The 22,956-nt window shown below is 40.3% G+C and overlaps 1 long non-coding RNA gene across 1 annotated transcript; it reads left to right on the top strand.

The window, feature by feature from the left end:
* Window positions 1–885: 885 nt before the first annotated feature.
* LOC149472016 (uncharacterized) lies at window positions 886–21,243 on the top strand. Its single transcript, XR_016306217.1, has 2 exons — window positions 886–1,023; window positions 20,703–21,243. It is a non-coding gene; the product is annotated as an uncharacterized LOC149472016 (long non-coding RNA).
* Window positions 21,244–22,956: the final 1,713 nt, after the last annotated feature.

Below are 22,956 nucleotides of genomic sequence, written 5' to 3'. Positions count from 1 at the left end.
TGATGCTCTAGTTAGAATGCAGATAATACACAGCTATGGCAAATACTAAAAATACTGCAATGTTATCTAGTTAGTTTAACCTAAAAGTAATGCATAGTCATTTATATTTTTAAATATCCATGATATAAGGGATCAGCTTGTAGTAAATCTTAAATTGTGTATTTATGTATAAAAGCAGAACTAAGCTGAGCGGAAGAGTAGCCAGGAGTATAATGAGTAAATATGCTCAGTATACATGCACACTGACTTACCTGAGTTTGCTCTCTTCCAGTAAAGACAGGTCAGCGCTCTTCGTCAAGCTCTATTACTGTCACTGCCACCTTCTCAGATTCTTCCACCACATCTTGGATTCTTCATCCACACATCTTCATTGACTATTGGGCAGCTTGTGAAAATGCAACTCCCACAAGTGCACAATGGGCTATCATCATCCCGGCTCAACTGTAGGGCATTTTACAGATTATAGAGCACTGCAGTGCACTCTAATGCTACAGGCAATGTACAAAAAAAATTAAAAAATAGCTAGCAAACAGGTAAAGAGGTTTGTGTGGCAAAATACGTTTTTTTCAACTTTAGTTCTTTAAGGTAAACTCCTAAAAACTCCTAATTAATTAATTAATTAATAACAAAAGATATGCCAATTGAAAATAAACTTTCCCTTTAAATTTAAGCCAGTTAAAATTGTTTTAAACTCTCATGTTTCAATTTGGACCTACAGGTAAGTTTAGCAAAAGGCTTACCAGTAGGTACCATAAATATTTCCTAAAACTGCACTGTTTAGATCGGCTGGAGCCAATTACGTCACTGCGTAAGGGCAGTATGCTCTGCATTTAGACCACACAGAATGTGTTGAGAATGCAGAGAGAGCTTTGCCATGATCAGAACTCCCGCTCGCATGTGCAGGAGTGACATTATCACAACCCAGGCATTCAAATGGACACTGCAAACACAGAAGCTAGATTGGGCAAAGATGGAAGCTCCTGAAGCAGAGACAACTCAGTGCTGGAGAGCTCAGCATGGCAGGTAAGTCTGCCATAATGTGCTAGTATGCACTGCATAACACTGCAGGGGGCCTATTTTTTTAAATTTTGTTAGGGTTACTACTGCTTTAGTTGCTATTACCACATAATGTAACTGTAATATATTTTTTAATAGACACAACAATCTGTTTTGTGAAGAAAAACACCATTTACAGTTGTGTTCAAAATAATAGCAGTGTGTTGAAAAAAGTGAATAAAGCTCAAAATCCTTCTAATAGCTTTTATTTCCAGACACACAAATACATTGGGAACACTACACATTCTATTCCAAATCAAAACATGAAGAAAAATATATAAAATTTGTGTTGTTCCTCTAAAAAAAATTGAAGAAAAGTGAATATTAGACTGTTCAAAAAAATAGCAGTGTTTGTATTCTTCTTTACAAACTCAAACATTCACTATATACACTGAAAAATGTTTGAAGATTTTGCTTTCCTTTGAATCACTTAATTAATATTTAGTTGTATAAGCACTGTTTCGGAGAACTGCTGTACATCTGTGTTGCATGGAGTCAACCAACTTCTGGCACCTGTGAACAGGTATTCCAGCCCAGGATGATTGAACTGCATTCCACAGTTCTTCTCTATTTCTTGGTTTTGCCTCAGAAACTGCATTTTTGATGTCACCCCACAAGTTTTCTATTGGATTAAGATCCGGGGATTGGGCTGGCCACTCCATAACATCAATCTTGTTGGTCTGGAACCAAGATGTTGCACGTTTACTGGTGTGTTTGGGGTCGTTGTCTTGTTGGAACACCCATTTCAAGGTCATTTCCTCTTCAGCATAAGACAGCATGACCTCTTCAAGTATTCTGATGTATTCAAACTTATCCATGATCCCTGGTATGCGATAAATAGGCCCAACACCATAGTATGAGAAACATCCCCATATCATGATGCTTGCACAACCATGCTTCACTGTCTTCACAGTGTACTGTGGCTTGAATTCAGTGTTTGGGGGTCGTCTGACAAACTGTCTCCGGCCACTAGACCCAAAAAGAACAATCTTACTTTCATCAGTCCACAAAATGTTGCGCCATTTCTCTTTAGGCCAGTCAATGTGCTCTTTGGCAAATTGTAACCTCTTCAGCACGTCTTTTTTTCAACAGTGGGACTTTGCGGGGGCTTCTTGCAGATAGCTTGGCTTCACATAGGCGTCTTCTAATTGTAACAGTACTCACAGGTAACTTTAGACCTTCTTTGATCTTCCTGGAAATGATTGTTGGGTGAGTCCTTGCCATTTTGGCTATTCTTCTATCCATTCGAATGATAGTTTTTCGCTTTCTTCCACGTCTTTCAGGTTTTGGTTGCCATTTTAAAGCATTTGCGATCATTTTAGCTGAGCAGCCTATCATTTTCTGCACTTCTTTATATGTTTTCCCCTCTCCAATCAACTTTTTAATCAAGGTACGCTGTTCTTCTGAACAATGTCTGGAACGACCCATTTTCCTCAGAATTTCAGAGAGAAATGCACTGTAACCAGCATTTACTGCCTTCCTTCCTTAAATAAGGGCAATAATTGCCACCTGTTTTTCAAAGAATGAATGACCTCACTAATAGAACTCCACACTGCTATTATTTTGAACATGCCCCTTTCAATTAGTGATTCAATTACACAGAATCAGCAGCATGCATGTCATGACTGTTGGGTCTGTTGGATTTCTATTACTCTACTACACCTGCTAGTAGATTATTTGCCATATAGAAATATCATTTCTACCAACAACAGTGATTGATCAGGTTAGTGATGTCTGACTGCTATTATTGTGAACACAACTGTACATGGGGTACATAGTTCTAACACCATATGTGAGAAAACAAAATAGGTGTGGTAGTGTCTCGTCCTCACCATGCTATAACCAAAAAGACCTGAATCAAGCAAAATTCTGCTTTCATGAATCAGTGTGGGCTCTTTTTCTATGTAATTCCTGATTGCTTTCACATCATGCAAGCGACTGTCTGCCAGTCACTGAGGTGGGCAGCCTCGCTAACATGGAGGTAGCTGGAGATGCCCATTTTTTAGGGTAAGCAACTCAACTTGGGTGGCCACAGACAGGAAATTATTGAGCTTACCTTATAAAGAACATTATGTAATTTTCACATTCTTACAGTTACAGAACCTGATATAAAATTATAAATAGTTTATATTTAAAGTTGAGACTGGAAACTATTGAGACATTTGTGTTTGGACAAGAATTATTTAATTGGACTTGTTCAAAAACTGAGCATCCAAAGTTGCCTCATTAAATCATGAAAATGTATTATAGATGTAAATGAGTTCATTAACTGATCTGAATGAACAGCGTCCTAGTCAAAAGGTCACTTGAATGGCTACTAAATTAATTCTGACGTGTGCCACCACGACTGTCCTGTATAAGGCGAAGGAGTATGTGTGCATGTGGTTTTGCTTGGACGTAAAGGGCACTCAGTATTGCTATAGCTGCTTGCACTGTTCACTTTTGGCACAGAGATTATATAATTTTATGACCATATTACTCATAAGCTCTTTCATAACTAATGGCCATCTCATTACCGTGAATCCTATATCAGAACATTGTGAAAGTGCCTATAGTTTCAAGTCCCACCTTAAACCATGAAGAAATTAACATTAATATATACAGCACACTCTCATGTTTATTGGTATTAGCCTACCTTTAAAGCAGGCATATATAATAGCAGGTCTATTTATAATGTGTGCAAATTATGTTATCAAGTGAACCTTCTGTAAATCATCTGTAAAACTGCAACGAACGGTAGTTAAATAAAACAGCTCAGATCTCACTGGATTCAGCTGCTGAGTGGCAAATGTTAATGGACATTTTTTGTGTTTTATGAAACATTTAGGGCCCAGTCATAGCTTGGTGTCCTAGTGTGTTGCACCAATGAATGCATGTTAACACACTTTTTTCATGCATTGAATGGGATGGCAACACACCAAAAGGTCCAAAAAAAACCGTGCCTGCACATTTTTGGCAACACAGCAAATCACAACACATGGTAGTGCGTTATTATTATTTGTGGTGCACTGTAATGCATGTGGGTTCAAGCTGCATTACCTTAGCACGTTGGGGTGCTATTCAACATGAATGGCAATGCAATGCATACACACACAATGATCAATCACAGCTTTATGACCACTGAAAGGTTAGGTGAATAACACTGATTATCTTTTTACAATGGCATCTGAAAGTTGTAGGGATATATTGGGCAGCAAGTAAACATGTTGTCCATGAAGTTATTGTGTAGAAAGCAGAAAAAAATGGCATTGCAGAATGTCGTGTATGGAGCTGCATAGCTGAAGGACAGTGAGGGAGCTCATGCTGTCCCATGTTCACAGCCAAAAGCGACTACAATGGATATGTGAGCATCAGAACTGGAGCACGGAGCAATGGTAGAAGGTGGTCTGATGAATCATGTTTTCTTTTACTTCATGTGGATGGCCAGGTGCGTGTGCATTGCTTGCCTGGGAAAGAGGCACCAGGATGCAGTATGGGAAGAAGGCAAGCTAGTTGAGGCAATGTGATGCTTTGAGCAATGTTCTGCTGGGAAACCATGGGTTCTGCCATTCATATGGATGTTACTTACTTAAAACCTACCCCAACATTGTTGCTGACCAAGTACACCCCTTCATGGAGACAGTACTCTCAGATAGCAGTGGCCTCTTCAGCTGGAAAATGTGCCCTGCCACACTGCAAAAATGGTTCAAGGATGGTTTGAGGAAAACATCAACGAGTTTGAGGTGTTGACTCCAACTTCAAATTCTCCAGCTCTAGCTTCTCAGTGAAATTGAGCATCTATGGATTGTGCAGGAAAAAAGTCAGATCCATGAAGGTCCCACCTTGCAACTTACAGGACTTAAAGATTTGCTACTGATGGCTTGGTGCCAGATACCACAGCATACCTTCAGAGGTCTAGTGCCATTCATGCCTTGATAGGTCAGGGATGTACTGGTAGCAAAAGGGGGACCTACTCATTATTAAGTGGGTGGTCATACTTTTTTTTTTTTTTACTTTTTCCTTTATTTTCACCTGGTTATTTTGCCAGTAAACACACTTTCACTCCTAAAATGATAATATTCATTCTTTTGCATAAGGACAACAGAAACAAGATAGAGCTATGGAGTTCTGTCCTCTCCTATTGTCCATACCATAGCAGGACATGGTTCTGTAGTCCTTGGAGAATAATGTATTTGATAACAGTAAAAAACAGGCAGAGAGCACAGGAAGTTTTCATCTCACAAGATTTCCATCAAGATCAGGGTTTTTTTTGTACTAAAAACAGATATAACAAAGCGCCTGTAATGAACAGGCTAAAAGGGATTAAATAAGAAAAGTTCATTGTTAGGGTTTACATACTTCTAATAACCCATCATCTTAAATTTTGTTGATAGACTTAAATAATAATGGCTTTAGTTCCACTGGTCCATGAGCTCTCACTCTTGCCTGCTTAAGTACTTGCATGTCACCTGGCATGGGTTTTGCCTGGGTCCAAACAGCTGTTCTATTCTCTTGAGCATTACTCTGCTTGCTGTGGCCCTGTGTGAGACACAGTCACTTAATGGCTGCTCAAATAGATGCCTATATATCAATACCTCTGTCTCAGACAGAGCTATAAAGAACATGTAGAAGCTTATGGGAACACTATTTAAAATATATTTTTATTTTTTCATTTTCAATGTTTTTTATTGGGTTTTTAATCATACAATATAACAGATGCAGCTTGTAAGCACAGAGAATGGGGACATATGTTGGTACATTAATGGGAAGGAATAAAGTGATGCATTTCATGTATCACGTGTTGTTAAGGTACATTGTGAGAAAAATGCATACCAATGACTCCAACATATGAAGCACAAAATCAGAATGCTGAAGTAAATGGGACAAAGCATGCATTGTATACATACTCTCCAGGTATGACATGGGGAAATATTAGGTAAGTATTGGACATCCTGATAGCTAAGATAAGTGCTGGCATGACTGAGCATGATGTGTTGAGGTCTAGGCCATGAAAAGAAGGGGGGGGGGTATACTGTTGCAGTCCTTTAGTTTTCTTTTCTATTGCTTTATTAAATATAAAAATATAAGGCTGTTATAGTAGAGTGCAGGCTGAACATGTTGAATCCAAGGGCTCCACATTTTAGAGTCAGTAGGTAAACTCATTACTTTCTTGTTATTAAAGAAATAATCAATTCTCTGTCTCACCTCTGCAAAAAGTGTAAATTGCTTTTACCAAGCACATGCTGTAGTTTGCTTACTACAAATAAAATATCCTGAGATTTAGTGAGGGAGGGGAGTTGGAGATGGAGGAGTGCCAGCCAGGGGTCTTTAAGGATATGAGTATGAAATAAGCTTGTAAAAGTTTACAAATTTTGGTCCGGAATCTGCTTAGCATTGGACATACTCACCAAATATGCATGACGTCTCTGGTTGCATCCTAAAAAACATTTATCATATTGTGCAGAATGGAGATGTGCTAGTCTACAGCAGCCTTTTTCAACCAGGATTCCCAGGCCACCTGGGGTATCTTCAGGCTTCTTGAGGTGTGCCTTGGCAAAATTTCTACAAATTGCCCAAAATCTCTATACAACCCAACAGGTGGATCAAGCCTGCTTTTTAGTTACACAAAGCCACCATTATAACCTTCTTGCCATCAGTGTCCTAACAACCAATGATAAGGATGATGTCAGACACCTTCACAGCATCTGTGTTTGCCCCTCTCCATCAGCACTGGGGTCACATTAGCCGAGTGAGGAGGAGAGACTTAGCGAGAAGAGAAACATTGGCGTCCTAGTCAGTACAGATGTGCAAAGGTGTATTTGCTTTGGAAGAATAAATTAACTCTAATGTTGGGTGTCCTACATGTTTGGATGCTCCTATACTATGTAAAACTATTAGTTTAGTTTTTTACATTTTAAAATGTGGTGCCTCAAGATTGTGCATAATTTTAATGGGTACCTTGACTGAAAAAAGTTCGAAAAACACTGGTCTAGAGGGTACCATGTACCAGAGAGTTAGGACTCAGAAGGTGATTCTAGGAAAACAAAATTTAATAGTGCTAGTTGTGACTGTGGACTAAATCTTTTGCTAGTAATTCTCAGATTTTGATGCATTCATGTCTTTCTTTCATTTGTAATTATTTGTGTGCGTAGTATAATATGGTAATAAGTTAAGGTGTGAATAAATGGTAGACATAAGTTTGGGCATTAGAGGGTGTGGTAGCGAATGTGTTCAAAGTTGGTTAGTTGGACAGCAAGGTTTTTTGTAACGCAGGAGTGATGATATCCAATGCCTGATTTGCACATATCCAAAGAACTCTACATTATGCCCTTTGAGTTTATCTATAATGGCTAGCAGCGAACAGATCCTCTGTCCAAGGATCAGTAAACAAATGTAAAGTTATTAGATATCCACAATTGAAATGCCTCTGGTGACTCTGGTGGCCACATGGCAGAAAGTCCACCACAAAAATCCGGGGAAGATGCAAAAAACACTCTAAAGGGGACAAAAGGTATACTTTTGAGAATAACATTTTGAAACAATGCATACATTTTACATTTATCTTTTACATCAAATAACGTATATTTTTACCTATATACAACTTTTTTGGTCAGTTTGGGGAAATTATATATATAGTAACCTTTAAACAAACAGTTTAAAGCTAATTTGCTTACTCAAACCTGGAGTTAAATTACAATTATGGTCAAAAATTTATTGGGTCTCTTTTTTAAAAATAAAGTCTTCCCCTCTTGAGTCAGGGTGAATTCTATTAAAGGCTATAAACATTATACCTTTAGGCCTATACCCTAGGTCCTTCCAAAACTTTTGTTTTGATTTCCCTACATAGTGGGCTCCACAGTGGCACCTTTGTACATAAACAATGCAAATTGACTGGCATTTCAGAAATAGTTGTGGCATATATTTTTCACCACATTTCTGGCATGAACAGGATATTGTTTCCCCAGTAAGAGTACACTGATTAGAAACAGGTTGTTTTCATAGTATATTAGCATTGCTATGTAGTTCTGTGGAACATGCAAGCCTGCTGCCTTTTATTTTGATTGAAATGTTTTGGCTGACACATTTCAAGCTTTATTTTTCAGTCTCTTTTCTTAAGCTCCATTCAGCACGTCTGTGAAATAATAGTATATAAGATGTGACCTATTTTAATGTTCTGCTCTATATCTGTCAGCCTGTTTTGTATGCATGACTGAACATATGGTACTGAATGGAGCTACAACAGCTGCTTTTAATTCTCTCTGCACATGTTGCAAACTATCTTAAGAGGTGAGAAGCATGCTTAACTTTTAAAATATTTTTTGTTGATGAGGTTGGTACATTCGATTTTAGCTTTTTTCTTGTGAGTGATTAAAAGCAACACAGAGTAGTAGCTGTTATATAAGGTCCTACTGCAATATTTGTGTGTGTTTTCTTTGATGTATTAGAACAGGGGTCTCCAAACTTTTTTAAAGAAAGGGCCAGTTTACTGTCCTTCAGACTTTAGGGGGGCCACACTGTGCCTAGTGGGAGTACAAAAAGCCTGATCTTTGATATTAGGGACATAAATTGTTGTTTGTGCAAGTGGGAGAATAGTGCCCCAATTTTGAATGTTGTTATCAGTGGAAGGAATTGGGCCCCATCGTCGGTGTCAGTGTAAGTAATAGCTCCCCTTTATTGGTGTCAGTGACAAGAATTATGCCCCATTGTTGGTGTCAGTGGCAGGAATAATACCTCAAGGGCTAGATAAAGGCAAGTAAAGGACCACAGTTTGGGGACTATTGTATTAGAAGATAAAGCAGCACAATTTCTATGCTGTGCCCTTGATGAAGCTGACCCAAAAAACAGAGTTCAAAGATGACAATGTTAAAAACCAAGACACCCTGGTCTCTCAACTTACCCTGTTATGAAGACTAAGGTAGCTGCAGGATGGAGCCACATCTGTAGGAGGTGATATCAAAAAGCTTTAAGACCAGTTTTGTAACATGCCAATAAATGGAAGAACAAGGCTGCATGCACAGACATCATCCTGTGTACATCAGGAGCTGTGCAAATGGTGCTATTCTGGCCATGTGCGTTACCACGTCTCCTATTTCATTATGGACAGCAAGTTAGGACAAAGAACAAACATGAAATTCTGCATGTAACTGGGCAAATCTTCCACAGAGAAGTTTGACGTGATTCAGCAAGTTTACAGCGATACTGCAATGAGTCGTTCAAGGGCTTATGAGTGGCATGCATGCATCAAGAGTGGGAGAACATCACTAGAAGACGGCGAGAGATCAGGAAGACCTTCAACGAGCTCAACTCCCAAAAAATGTTGAAATGTCGAAACCGTTCGGCAACTTGTGCATAATGATTGTTGGAAAGCATATGGAATAGTACAGGCATTCCTCATGTGTGAGTTGAACATGCACCATGTTGCTGCCAAGCTTGTCCCCAGGTTACAATGATCTCACTTCCGCACCCACCCTACTCGCCAGACTTGACTCCTACGGATTTGATCCTACATCTTGATTAAGATGAAGATCCAGCTCAAAGGTTGCCATTTTGACAACATTGCAGTGATCCAGAGCAAATAGCAGAAGGTGCTTGACACGCTGCAAAAAGAAGACTTTCAGGACACATTCCAGAAGTGAAAGGACACTGATAGCGCTGTATTGCTGTGCAAGGGGACTATTTTGAAGGTGATAGTGTGTAAACATAGATAAATAAAGTACTTTCTTGTAAACAGAGATATTCCTTGTACTCTGTTTTTGCCTCCCCACATTTGCAAAGGAGAAGTTCTCTCTTTCAGGCATTTAAAAAAGTATTACATTGGTCAAATATGGAGTTTAAGGTATCATTGAGTTTGTTGTATGCATGTTCTGCCTATGATTATTGCAACCTTGGAACCACAGATGATATTATATGTTATTTACCCAAAGCAGCTCATCACTCATAGAGAACTTGTCTGAAAAGCACAGGGCAAGCAACAGCTTTGATTCAATTCTTGGTCCTCAGCAGTGAAAATACCTTCCCTTTCTCCTTAGCAGCTCCATTCCACTGCCAGGTATAAAGAAAATGTCTTGTACTTTCATACGTATACAGATAGGAGCATGTGGCTCACTTCCCTTCTTCTCATATTTTCAGTGCTGGTGCTGTGATTTGCTCAGTGCTGCCATATGGAGAGAATCCTGAGTTTAGAGGGCCCAACCCTATGAGGACGTTACAACTGTTTGCAACTGGCTAGTAGTCTAATTAGCGGCTTTAAGTAGTGGATAGTCTATACTGTTGAATACAGTATCTCCCCCTGATTTCTATCAAGGGCTACTTGTTTTACTGTGTAGTTGCCTATTTTGTATTGACATTGCTTGTGCCAGTGTTTAGTAATGTATTAATGCTGTTATCATTGCATTTGATTAAACTAAACTTCCATTGTAGGCCTGTTCCTGGCCCTAATTAAAACCTTTTGCATTGTTACTGGTTTTTCAGTGAGTGTTGGGTTCAATTCAGGGTGGGTCGCCATTGGAAGTGGCCCTGACCCAACCTCTGAGCAGCTGCCTGGGGAGGAAGTGCTACACATATCTATGAACTAGCTGTCGTACTGAAAACAATGTGTGGTTGATATCTCATCTCAACAGTTGTGAAGAAGGAATGTCGAGTACTGTAAATTGATTGACTGCCCCTTCTACTGGCTAGCAAATACAATAACAAAAACATGAAGAGCTAACTTATAAATTTGAAAGTTATATACTGTATAATTTTCATTTAGCCCCAGCCACACTTGCTGATTTGGAATTGCTGGCAGAATCACAGTGATTCTGCCAAGCTTGTTGCGCCAAAAGGAAGAAGAGCTTCTTTTATTATTATTATTATTATAAAGTATTTATATAGCGCCAAAAGGTTTGCTCAGCGCTGTACATTATAGTGGGGGGACAGTACATGAAACAATACAGTAACAAAACAATACAGGAGGGGTTCGAGGGCCCTGCTCTTTCGAGCTTACAATCTAGGAGACAACAAACACACATAGGGCAGCCCATTGAAGTGAATGGGCTGCCCTATGCACGACATGCAGAGACGCGGGTAAATTGGGCTTAAAAAAATTGTGAACAGGAACGCTCATTCTCGCTACACGAGATTTGAATGGGGCCAAAATGTAAACATTTCACTTATTACTCAAAATATGCATGTCATAAAATAGATTATAATGTTCCTTTAGCAAATGTTTGTAGCAGGCAACAATAGGGAACTTTTTACAGTCCTTTCTGAAATAAGGGACACATTTTGAAAAAAATCTTTAACCCCCATTTGGGATCACTGGAACACAGTATGTAAGCCTCTAGAAAACATTACATTAACCTCCCTAGCGGTCTGCATTTTTTTTATTGTAGACCTGTAATTTTTAGGAATAACTCACTGAAATCTGTCCGAACAAGTGTCTAGTAAACATCCCGGGTAGGATAAAACTTGAAACACGAAATCATAAATTATAATTATATAAATAATCATAAAAAATAATAATATTATAATAATACATTTAATTCAATAATATAATCAAACCAAAAACACTGAAATTTGAAATATAGCGCCAAGTTCGCACATCGCTGAGCAAAGTCGCAAAATCGTTTTCAGTGTCTGATGACGAATTTCCCCACGAATCATTATCACTCAATTCTGCAAGTGGTTCTAATTTACTATCGCTATTCTCTAGCTGGTCTAAAACCGCTTTTGACCTAAAGGGACGCTTTTTGGATGCCATGGATGTTTCTCAGTTTCCAAGCAGAAAGAACTGTAAAAAAGCAGGCAGGGCACTAGGGACAAAATGTATGTGAAATGGTTTGATACAGTAATGTTTTACTATGTGATTTTAGTGAATGTCACTTTTTGTCATTTTCAAATTTCCCACCGTTCCCCGTACGTCCCGACGCTCGCAGGGGATGGAAACCAGATGACAGATGCCGGCATCCGACGGATTACATTGCCGGGGACACTGCAGGAGGGACATCGCGGGAGCACAGGACAAGGTAAGTGATCAAGGGATCCTGGAGCAGCGCCGCATGGTAAGCCCGAGTGTAGCTTGGGGTTACCGCTTGTGGTACTGAAACTTTACCCCGAGCTACACTCTGGAATACCGCCAGGGAGGTTAAAGCAGTGTTTCTCAACCTTTTTTTGGTCAAGGAACCCTTTAAAATTATGAACAGTCCTGAGGAACCCTTTAAAATTATGGACAGTCTTGAGGCACCCCATTCTAAAATGTGAAAAACTATTCTAATAGTTTTATATAACGCAGCAACATCCACACATGTAGGACACCCAACATTAGAGGGGATTTATTCTTCCAAAGCAAATCCACTTTTGCACACTAGTACTGAGTAGTACCGTATTCCAGCGTTTCTCTTCTCCCTCAGTTTTTCTCCATCACTCAGCTAATGTGTCAAGGCACCCCTTAAGAAACCTAAAGGCACCCTGGTTGAGGAAGGCTGCATTCAATGATGATATATCACAATGGCTGGGCAGGAACACATTATACATGGCCTGCGCCATTTGATTTCTGTTATATGGTACTGAACCCATGAGTGTTTTAAAACAACAAAAAATCCATATGCAGATGATATTAAATGCAGGCCTGTAATAAATCCAAGATATTATGTGAGCTACAGTTAAGCATTGTTCACCCAATATCTGAGACTGTGTTTTGAATGACTTATTATTTTTCCTGTTATTTGACAGAACATAATACAACGAATACTTTGTCCTAAAAAAAGTAAGTCATCCAAACCAGTTTCGTGATAACAAGCAGAATCCCCCGCTGCTAAATGATACGTTCCCACTGTTTCCTCTGCGTTGTGACATTGTGATAAGAAATGGAAAATTACATGTAGACCTTTTCTGGTTATGCTAGCACTAAGACTGCTGTCAGATGTGCAAGATAAACTTGTATTTGGTACAGGATATGACATTCAAACAGCTGATTAGTAAAACCTTGAAGTGATGTGGGCTCAACAAACACAAATAATGTGGTTAAAACATCAGTTCAATTGTGCACTTAACATGTACAGGAAATGCTGCTAGTTTGAAACATATCTACTTTCAGTTGTTTGTTTTACACTTTAAATATTGAAATGCATTGTATATGTATGGTCCAAGGCTGGTCATACATGTCAGGACACTGTACCATTACACGGAAAATCACAACACAGTTGAGTAGCAATACCTGTTTGTAGAGGGCAGGAAAGATTAGTGAAGGATATTGTTGCTGTTTTTGTTGAAGAGAAGAGTATCTAATCATATAAAATATGCTTCTCATATCTGCTGGTTCTCCCCCTTGATTGGGCCTTTCTTCAAGCAGATCTTCACAAAATATGAACGAGTGACAAGTCTTTCCATCCCTGAAACACCAGAGAGTTCCCTCCTCTCTATGCTCCTGGGATGAGTATCAAACGCCAAGAAAGGTTACCTTCACTTTTTTCGTTTAGCAGATAAAATGGTAATAGCCAGAAGCTGGAGAACTAACAACCCTCCTGTGATGGATTATAAAACTTACCCACTTGCAACACATGGAGGAGCTGAGAGCCTGACTTCAAGAAACATTTGACCAATATGCATCTGCCTGGAGCATTTGTATTCATTACATAAGCTCTGTTTCAGAAGCCAATTGAGACACCATGTATCATCAGTGGCTACCCAACAATCTCCACTATCTTCTCCTTCCTTCTCTCGTCCCACTTGATTACATTACCATCTATTACTCTGTACTCCCTTTCTAACCGGATTGTTACTGGGTCCATTCTCCTAGGTCACAAGATGTCTGAATATATACCTTTACTGACTCACATCCAGATCAACCACATACACAACATGGGACCACATTTATAAAATTTTCAAGGTTGTTGAAATCCTTTTTCAATGATTTGTGCACAACTGACTGCTCAATTTCTGTGATAACTTCCAGTGTTCTGTATTTTCTCTGTACCTTGTTTTGTATTTGTAGAATTTTCTGAGAAACATATAATAATTCTTTAGTGTCTTTATGCGATTTCAGATAATAAACAGCCATCGAAATAAAAATAAAGTATGATTTTATTTTATCACACAATGGCTTAAAATAACAATGCAAAATGTATCATGAATAACAGTTCAGTGTGGGTAAAACAAAAATATAAAAACAGAAGTTATAAATATGTGTCAACCTTATTGTCATGGCTGTCCGGCCATGTGGTTCTTGTCTTGTTCAATGCAGCTGAGTCCGAGCAAGAAGAAGGAAGTGACGTGATCTTAGGTCTCTAAGAGAATGCACCTGTTTCAGCTTCTCAGTATGTGAATAATGACAGCGTCTTCATGCTTTGCTTGTGTCTGTGTGTGAATGGACGGACATGTCTATGTATGTGTTGCGAGTGTTGTGTATTGCGCCCTTCGCATCTCTTAGGATATCTTTTTATGCTACATGTAGACGTCATAATTCTCATAACTCAGAACCTTGTATGGCAAACAATTCTGCTTAGTAGAGCAATTTCATTTAAGGGAGGGGATACTATCAGGGGCAGACTGACAGCTCATGGGGCCCCCGGGCAATGGGGGATCATGGGGCCCCTGTGTCCTTGCCCAAACTCAAAAAAGCCTATGGAAAAGGTACCAGGGGCATCTCATGGGGCCCCCTACTGACCCCAGGCCCTCGGGCAGTGCCTGAGTTTCCAAATGGTCAGTCCGCCCCTGGATACTACATATATGGTCTTTTGATTGACAAGCTCATATGTAGTGGCTTCATAAGTTGACAATGTTGCATCAGCCTACCTATGTGATCAGCAGGGGCGGACTGACCATTTGGAAACTCGGGCACTGCCCGAGGGCCCGGGGTCAGTAGGGGGCCCCATGAGATGCCCCTGGTACCTTTTTCATAGGCTTGAGTTTGGGCAAGGGCACAGGGGCCCCATGATCCCCTATTGCCCGGGGGCCCCATGAGTTGTCAGTCCTCCCCTGGTGATCAGTTTCTCTGTTTAAAAGATATTATAACTAAGAATCTATCTTTACAACATAATCTCTCATTAATTTTGTATAACCAAAAATCTACTTCTGTAACACATATTACCAACCTATAAAACATAAATTATATACACACAGATACTACTAGAATATATACATTATTTCATACTAATTCTATTTTGGGGCACTTCTACCTCCTATGACACCTTATACCAGAGATCTTTTAACCATCTATAGAAATGTCCTAAATACTCAGCTTCCAGCTAGTTAACCTAACTCCTGAAATCTCTGACATTTTTCTGTCTCAGGTATAACTGAAGAATTCAACACTATCACTTGTTCAAGGCCAACCACACATTTTAATATTAATTATGATTAACCTCCCTGGTGGTATTCCCGAGTGTAGCTCGGGGTAAAGTTTCAGCACCACAAGCGGTAACCCCGAGCTACACTCGGGAATATCCTGCAGCGTTGCTCCGGGATCTCTTCTTCACTTACCTTGTCCTGCGCTCCCGCGATGTCCCCCCTGCAGTGTCCCCGGCAATGCCTTCCGGCCGATGCCGGCATCCGTCTTCCGGGTTCCGTTCCCTGCGAGTGTCGGGACGTACGGGGATGGAACGGTGGGAAATTTAAAAATGTGAGAAAGTGACATTCCCTCAATACACTAAAATCACATAGTAAACATTACTGTATCAAACCATTTCACATACATTTTGTCCCTAGTGCTTTGTGCTGTGCCCTGCCTGCATTTTTACCATTCTTTCTGCCTGGAAACTGAGAAATGTCCATGGCGTCCAAAAAAGCGTTCCTTTAGGTCAAAAGCGGTTTTAGACCGGCTAGAGAACAGCGATAGTAAATCAGAACCACTTGCAGAATTGAGTGATAATGATTCGTGGGGAAATTCGTCATCAGACACTGAAAACGATTTTGCGACTTTGCTCAGTGATGTGCGAACTTGGCGCTATATTTCAAATTTCAGTGTTTTTGGTTTGATTATATTATTGAATTAAATGTATTATTATTATTATATTATTATTTTTTATGATTATTTATTAAATTATAATTTATGATTTCGTGTTTCAAATTTTAACATACCCGGGTTGTTTACTAGACTTTTTTTCGGACAGATTTCAGTGAGTTATTGCTAAAAATTACAGGCCTACAATAGAAAAAATACATATTTCCATGCAAAAAAAGTACCGCTGTGAGCACAGAAATACTGACATAATCAGACCGCTAGGGAGGATAATCATAAAAAACAAATATTTTGCAAGCTTGCCATAAATATAATATAATTCCTAAAAGTGCCGAATTATGAATTTGGAATTAATGTTTAACAGTATTGAAATTATTTAACCCCTTCCCGCCACTGCTTCCCGGTTCTTTAAGTGGATCAAAATGCCAGGAGGTGGAGGCGGGCATTTTGATCATGTGAACGCTGAAATTGGCAGTCACAGTGGTCACATGATTGAAAGCTCCCAACCTCAAGTATATGTCAGGAGCTTTCCATGACAGTTTAGTTACTGGAGTGTGAAGGGAGTGTGCTCTTGGCACAGTAATTTGTTTACATATACAGTGGGGATCGAAAGTTTGGGCACCCCAGCTAAAAATTTGTATTAATGTGCATAAAGAAGCCAAGGAAAGATGGAAAAATCTCCAAAAGGCATCAAATTACAGATTAGACATTCTTATAATATGTCAACAAAAGTTAGATTTTATTTCCATCATTTACACTTTCAAAATAACAGAAAACAAAAAAATGGTGTCTGCAAAAGTTTGGGCACCCTGCAGAGTTAATATCTTGTACTGCCCCCTTTTGGCAAGTATCACAGCTTGTAAACGCTTTTTGTAGCCAGCCAAGAGTCTTTCAATTCTTGTTTGAGGTATCTTTGCCCATTCATCCTTACAAAAGTCTTCCAGTTCTTTGAGATTTCTGGGCTGTCTGTCACGCACTACTCTTTTAAGGTCTATCCATAGATTTTCAATTATGTTGAGGTCAGGAGATTGTGAAGGCCATGGCAAAACCTTCAGTTTACGCCTCTTGATGTAATCCCCCGCGGATTTCGAGGTGTGTTTAGGATCATTATCCATTTGTAGAAGCCATCCTCTCTTTAACTTCAGCTTTTTCACAGATGGCATTAAGTTACCATCCAAAATTTGCTGAAATTTTATTGAATCCATTTTTCCTTCTACTCATGAGATGTTCCCTGTGCCACTGGCTGCAACACAACCCCAAAGCATGATTGATCCAACCCCATGCTTAACAGTTGGACAGAGGTTCTTTTCATTAAATTCTGTGCCCCTTCTTCTCCAAACGTACTTTTGCTCATTCCGGCCAAACAGTTCAATTTTAACTTCATCGGTCCACAGAACTTGTTTCCAAAATGCATCAGGCTTGTCTATATGTTCATTTGCAAAATTCATACGATGATTTTTGTGGTGAGGACGTAGAAGAGGTTTTCTTCTGATGACTCTTCCATGAAGACCATATTTGTACAAGTATCTCTTTATAGTGGAATAGTGTACCACAACTCCAGTGTCTGCCAGATCTTTCTGGAGGGATCGTGCAGTCAAACGTGGGTTTTGAATTGTTTTTCTCACAATCCTGCGAGCTGTTCTGTCTGATATTTTTCTTGGTCTTCCAGATCTTGCTTTAACTTCCACTGTTCCTGATGACTGCCATTTCTAATTACATTCCGAACAGAGGATATTGACATCTAAAAAAGCTTTGCTATCTTCTTATAGCCTTCTCCAGCTTTGTGAGCGTCAACTATTTTCAGTTTCAGTTTTCTAGACAACTGCTTAGAAGAACCCATGATGCTGATTGTTGGGGCAAGGTCAGATGAGTCTGGGCATTTAAAACCTTTGAGATTGACATCACCTGGTCTTCCCAGACGATGATTGAGAACAATCCATGACACTGGAAGGTCTCAGCTTTGCAAAGGGGGCAGTGCATGCTATAAATTCTGCAGGGTGCCCAAACTTTTGCAGACACCATTTTTTTGTTTTCTGTTATTTTAAAAGTGTAAATGATGGAAATAAAATCTAACTTTTGTTGACATATTATAAGAATGTCTAATCTGTAATTTGATGCCTTTTGAAGATTTTTCCATCTTTCCTTGGATTCTTTATGCACATTAATACAAATTTTTAGCTGGGGTGCCCAAACTTTCGATCCCCACTGTAGATGCAGTTAAGCGGCCAGTCGGCATTAAAGCCCATCTGCGGAAAGGCCACATATATGTGTGCGGCTTATGGGAAGAGGCTAGTAAACTCTTACTATTTTAAAATTAAAAATGTTTTTCATTGTCTTATGATACAAATGGCTTTGGTTTTAAGGCTGTACCAAAATGATTTTAGTTGTTTTTGTTTCAGATATTAACACCTAGTGTTGTGCCTTGGAAGTATTGCCACTGTGACAGTATGAACGGCGAGGTGATAGAGGGACGCTATGTGTCACCTTGCATACGCTCATACCTGACAGTTTAGGTGGAGTCCACTCCGGGTTTTTGGGGCCACAGTTAAGCAGGTGGGTCCGGACCAGAGTTTGGGCTCCACTGATGACCACCAACAGGTGATATAAAAAGGGCAGGGCTGGAGCAAGGAGTAGCTCGTGGCCTGGGACTCAGAGAGGTATTCTGAGAGAGCTGTGTGTATGGACTATACCTACAAGAAAAGGTTTGCGTTTATTTTGTTTGGGTGACAGGGAGAAGCCCTTTTCCTCTGAGAGAGGAAATGTCTCCTGTTTAGTTAGTGCCTGGATGGCAAGGGTTTATTTTGATGTTTTGTTTATTTTGATATTTTTTTCAAACCTTTTTAAATAAAACTGACAACCAGTCAGATTTTAAAGAAAGCCTGCTGTGCGGTCTACCTTTTTCCCAGGGAAGGAGATCCCCCACCTGAGCTAACCCCACACCACATAGGTGAAAGTCCCATAAATGTTATTCAGTTTACTTGTCTGGGTTCTAGTTCAGCCATACAAAATCTTGGCGTGCTGCCACTTTTGAATCTACTTAGCCAAATCCAAATTAAAATGGATTATCCTGAATAGGTGAGCAAGTGTAAATCCAGTTCAACAGTGAATACAGAAAACACATCTATGGTATACAGCTTGTAATGTGCAGCTCTAAATTAACCACTAGCCTACAGGGCACTTATACCCCCTTCCTGCCCAGGCCAATTTCTAGCTCTCAGCGCTGTCACACTTTGAATGACAATTGTGCGGTCATGCAACACTGTACCCATATGAAATTTTTATCATTTTTTTTTTAGACAGCGCTTCATTTTGGTGGTATTTATTCACCTCTGGGTTTTTTCTTTTTTCTTAAACAGAAAAAAACCCTGAAAATTTAGAAAAATTTAGAAAAAAAAAATGTTTTTCTTAGTTTTTGTTATAAAATTTTGTAAATAAGTGAGATTTCTCCTTCACTGATGTGCCTTAATGAGGCTGCAGTGATGGGCGCTGATAGGCTGCACTGATGGACACTGATAGAAGGCACTGATGAGGAGGTACTGGTAGGTGGCACTGATGGGCACTGAAAGGCAGCACTGATATATGGCACTGATAGGCGGCACTGACTGGCACTGATAGGCGGCACTGACTGGCACTGATAGGCGGCACTGACTGGCACTGATAGGTGGCACTGATTGGCAGCACTGATAGGTGGCACTGATTGGCATTGATGGGTGACACTGAAAGGCAGCTAAAATGGGCACTGACATTGATGTGCACTGGTAGGCACTGATATGTGGCATTGATGTGGCACTGATGGGCACTGGCACGTGGCACTGTTCAGCACTGACACCTGGTACTGATGGACACCGACAGGTGGCACTTCTGGGGCCACACTGATCATCAGGGCACACTGATCATCAGTGCCCTGATGATCAGTTTGCATGTCCCCTCCGCGGAATGCCGGTTTCCGGCTCTCCTCTCGATCTGTCAGCGTGACAGCTCGAGAGGAGAGAAATGCCGATAACCGGCATTTCCCTGTTTACATGTGATCAGCTGTGATTGGACACAGCTGATCACATGACTGAGCCAACGTCTTCGGCTCTTTCCGTGGATCGGTGATCCGCTGTGTCCGAGGGACACAACGCACCACCGATCGCCGTTCTGCACGCTCCTGGAGCTGCACATGCGCGGTGAGAATGGGAAGACATCATATGACGTCCTCTCAGAATGAGAGAACCACCTTGCGCCCGTCATTGGACTATATGGCGGGCGGGAGGTGGTTAAAGAAAGGCTTGCTAGAAATGGGCTCATAGTAGCAAACAGGACTCCTGATTTTGAACTTTGTGCTCAGTGATAGAACCATTTCTGATGTACAAGGGGAAGATAACAGCACCTCCATTGGCCAGCAGTACTCATCGCACAGGAAGATTTTCCACTTTTTGAGAAAATCCACCCACGAATGGGCCCTGTTCTTCACTATTCTGTGCACAGAGGTAAGGAAGTTCCACTGTTACTATCGGGTGACAACTGTGGCAGATCACAGCATCTGCAATTAGATAGATATCTCCTTATCTATGGTTCTTAGAGAGAAATATGTGTCTATAGCCACCCTAGGGGCTTATGTAGATGGGTATATGCAGTCACCTTTTAAGTTCAGTAGGTTTGAGGTTGATATTTATTTGAGAAACTTCTAATATACTTGTGAATTTCTTTGCAGGTACTTCTGACATTCTTCTGTCATCCTTTCCAGGTACTTCTGACCTTCTTTCATTCCTAATGACTTGTATAAGAAGAAAAGAGGTTCTGATGCAAATACCCAGGGACACAAGCCATAAAGGTGCCTAGATACATTTAATGGTAACCAGCTGTGCATGTACAATTTGCTCACCAAATTATTTTGCCCCATGCCGTCAGTTGAGCGTGCTCTAAAGACAGCTTTTCTGGCTTTTCTCATGGCACAGCAACACCAATCTGCCAAGAAAAATCCATTCAGCTAGATTGACTTTCTCCCCAAAATAGGCATAGGAAGTGGATGTTGCATTCTGAGAGGGGTAACAGACACATATACATTGCCCAATCTGACTAAAAATGTTACAAAAGGTGGCCAGACCTATTCATAGGCCTTGGAAACTACAGGGATTAAAAGGGTGGAGCCAGAGGAAGTAACGCCATCACGCCAACCGTGGAAGGAGGATGGGATGCTTTGACACTTTGTTATAGACAATGCCTGTGATATCCCTATGGAATGTGAGAGCTTTCAACTTTTTATTAAAATTGGAAGTCTGCTTTTACTACGCTATGAGAGTTTCCTCTTTTTATATATAATCTCATGGAGTTCATTACAGAATGAAGTGAAGGAGAAATTGTGTATGTGATCCAACGACATCTCAGTGTTAAATCTTAACAAGTGTATGTGATAATCAATGTACGGGTCTCACTATTTGGTAAAGTATATCAGCGTATACCGTGGTGGAGGCTATTTCTCTTTTCAGATGACCTATTCATCACACCAAATATTTTTTTCTTTGGCTTTATTTCACAGACATTGGTGTTGGATATTTTGTATTGTTTTTGTGTATGAGACTATTTCTATGATATATACCATCACTTTAATCTTTTTTATGTAATATTGTGTATGTTTATTATATTTTTTTTTTTTTGAATGACACTTTAGCGTTGCACATTTAGTTATATTATCTTAAAAGTACATTGCAGGTAAAACAGAAAATTAATCTTTTAGGCTGGGCATAGATTATTCAATTTTCTTTCCTTCAACCATTAGAAAAAAACCAGACAGGCTGGCTGTCCTGAAGTTGATCAATAGATCTGTAGCGCTTACTCCAATAGGAGCCACTGGATTTTCTGTTCTTCCCTTTTCACACAGCCAAGCATCAGGAATTTTGCAACTTTTGTACAGGCTCAATAATCAGTCCAAAGAATTTTTGTTTTGTTTTTCTTTATTTAGGGGGTTAAATGTGGATAAGGGAAAGGGAGGGCATGGGATGCCCAGAACTGTAGAACTTGAACAGTTCAGCAGCAAGAACAGTCACTACACAAAAAGTTCCAACTGAAGAATGCAGGCGCTGCTCCTTGGAGAAATGATAATGCACCTGGCTATTTGGGGACCCAAGCTAGAGGTGTGGGATGGCTTCTGGCAGCTTTGTATTGGCACTAAATTGTCCCTTGGTCATGGCCCAGAAAAATATTGCATCCTGCTGTCCTCTCTATCCAGGCTTTGGGTGTGGTGAAAATAGAAGGTACTCACTCAACCATTAGAAAAAAACCCGACAGGCTGGTTGTCCTGATAATCAATAGATCTGTAGCTCTTACTTCCGTAGGAGCCAATGGATTTTCTGGCCTTCCCTTTTCACACAGCCAAGCAACAGGCATTTTGCAACTTTTGTACAGGCTCAATAAACAGTCCAAGGGATTTTTGTTTATTTAGGGGATAAACGTGGATAGGGAAAGGAAGGCAGACTCCTTGGAGAAATAGTAATGCACCTGGCTATTTGGGGACCCAAGCTAGAGGTGTGGGATGGCTTTTGGCAGCTTTTATTGGCACTAAATTGTCCCTTGGTCATGTCCCAACAATAAATTGCATCCTACTGTCCTCTCTATCCAGGCTTTGGGTGTGGTGAAAACAGGAGGTACTCACTCAGTCCCTTCTTTGGTGAATCATGAAGTTCAAGGCTGCTGTACAGGCTTTATGCTACACAGGCAGGACTGTTTCTGTCAGGATGGCTTCAGTTAAACCTAGCTGTGGCTGGCAAAGGGGTGAGACTTCCAGCTGCTCCCTCTCTCTTTTATACCCAATCTCTCTCTCGTCCTCCTTTTTTTGACCAGAGGCAGCCCCCCTCCCCGACACAGGGGGCCCCTCCAGGCAACTGGACTCTGAACTCTGCTCCCCTCACTCCCAGGCTCCTGAACATTTATGGCCTATTCTCCCACATTCTGGGCTTTACATCCCCAGGGATTGGCGGAAACTCAAAAATATTCAGGCTTTA

This window comes from Staurois parvus, unplaced genomic scaffold (assembly GCF_062004578.1).
Source record: "Staurois parvus isolate SC_StPar_1 unplaced genomic scaffold, SC_StPar_1.0 ptg000025l, whole genome shotgun sequence".
Taxonomy (NCBI): Eukaryota; Metazoa; Chordata; class Amphibia; order Anura; family Ranidae; genus Staurois; species Staurois parvus.
This window is presented reverse-complemented; position numbering and strand designations above follow the sequence as displayed.